This window comes from Muntiacus reevesi, chromosome 1 (assembly GCF_963930625.1).
Source record: "Muntiacus reevesi chromosome 1, mMunRee1.1, whole genome shotgun sequence".
Classification (NCBI taxonomy): domain Eukaryota; kingdom Metazoa; phylum Chordata; class Mammalia; order Artiodactyla; family Cervidae; genus Muntiacus; species Muntiacus reevesi.
Window position 1 is genome coordinate 194,075,799 of NC_089249.1, and position 1,378 is coordinate 194,077,176.

The window sequence follows — 1,378 nt, forward strand, 5'->3', positions numbered from 1 at the left end:
AGCTTCAGTTTCAGTCCTTCCAATGAATATTCAGGATTATTTCCTTTAGGATTGACAGGTTTGATCTTGCAGTCCAAGGGACTCTCAAGAGTCCTCCAACACCACAGTTCAAAAGCATCAATTCTTCAGCACTCAGCTTTCTGTATGGTCCAACTCACACATCCATACATGACTACTGGGAAAACCATAGCTTTGACTATACAGACCTTTGTCAGCAAAGTGATGTCTCTGCTTTTTAATATGCTGTCTAGGTTGGTCATAGCTTTTCTTTCAAGGAGCAAGCATCTTTAAATTTCATGGTTGCAGTCACCATCTGCAGTGATTTTGGAGCCCAGAGAAATAAAGTCTGTCACTGTTTCCATTTTTTCCCTATCTATGTGCCATGAAGTGATAGGACCAGATGCCATGATCTTAGTTTTCTGAATGCTGAGTTTAAAGCCAACTTTTTCACTCTCCTCTTTCACTTTCATCAAGACTTTTTAGTCTCTTGATGACTCTTCTTCACTTTCTGCCATAAGGGTGGTGTCATCTGCTTATGAGGTTATTGATATTTCTCCCAGCAATCTTGATTCCAGCTTGTGATTCATCCAGCACTGCATTTCACATGATGTACTGTCCATACAAGTTAAATAAGCAGGGTGACAATATACAGCCTTGACATACTCCTTTTCCAATTTGGAACCAGTCTGTTGTTCCATGTCTGGTTCTAACTGTTGGTTCTTGACCTGCATACAGATTCCTCAGGAGGCAGGTCAGGTGGTCTGGTATTTCCATCTCTTGAAGAATTTTCCAGTTTGTTGTGACCCACATAGCCAAAGGCTTTGGCGTAGTCAATAAAGCAGTAAATGCTTTTCTGACACTCTCGTGGTTTTTTGATGATCCCTGTTTAGCACAGGGAACTCTGCTCTATGCTCTGTGGTGATTTAAATGGGAAGGAAATCTAAACAAAAAATATATATATATATATATATACTTATATATGTACATAACCTCATATACACAGATAACACTGCCCTAGTGGCAGAAATCAAGAGGAACTAAAGAGACTCTTGATGAAGGTGAAAGAGGAGAGTGAAAAAGCTGGCTTAAAACTCAACATTCAAAAAACTAAGATCATGGCGTCTGGTCCCATTACTTGATGGCAAATAGTGGGAAAAAATGGAAACAGGTACAAACTTTATTTTTTTGGGCTCCAAAATCACTGTAGATGGTGACTTTAGCCATGAAATTAAAAGATGCTTGCTCCCTGGAAGAAAAGCTATGACAAACCCAGACATCACGTTAAAAAGCAGAGTCATCACTTTGCCGACAAAGGTCTGTAGAGTCAAAGCTATGGTTTTTCCAGTAGTCGTGTACCTGAGAGTTGGACCATAAAAGT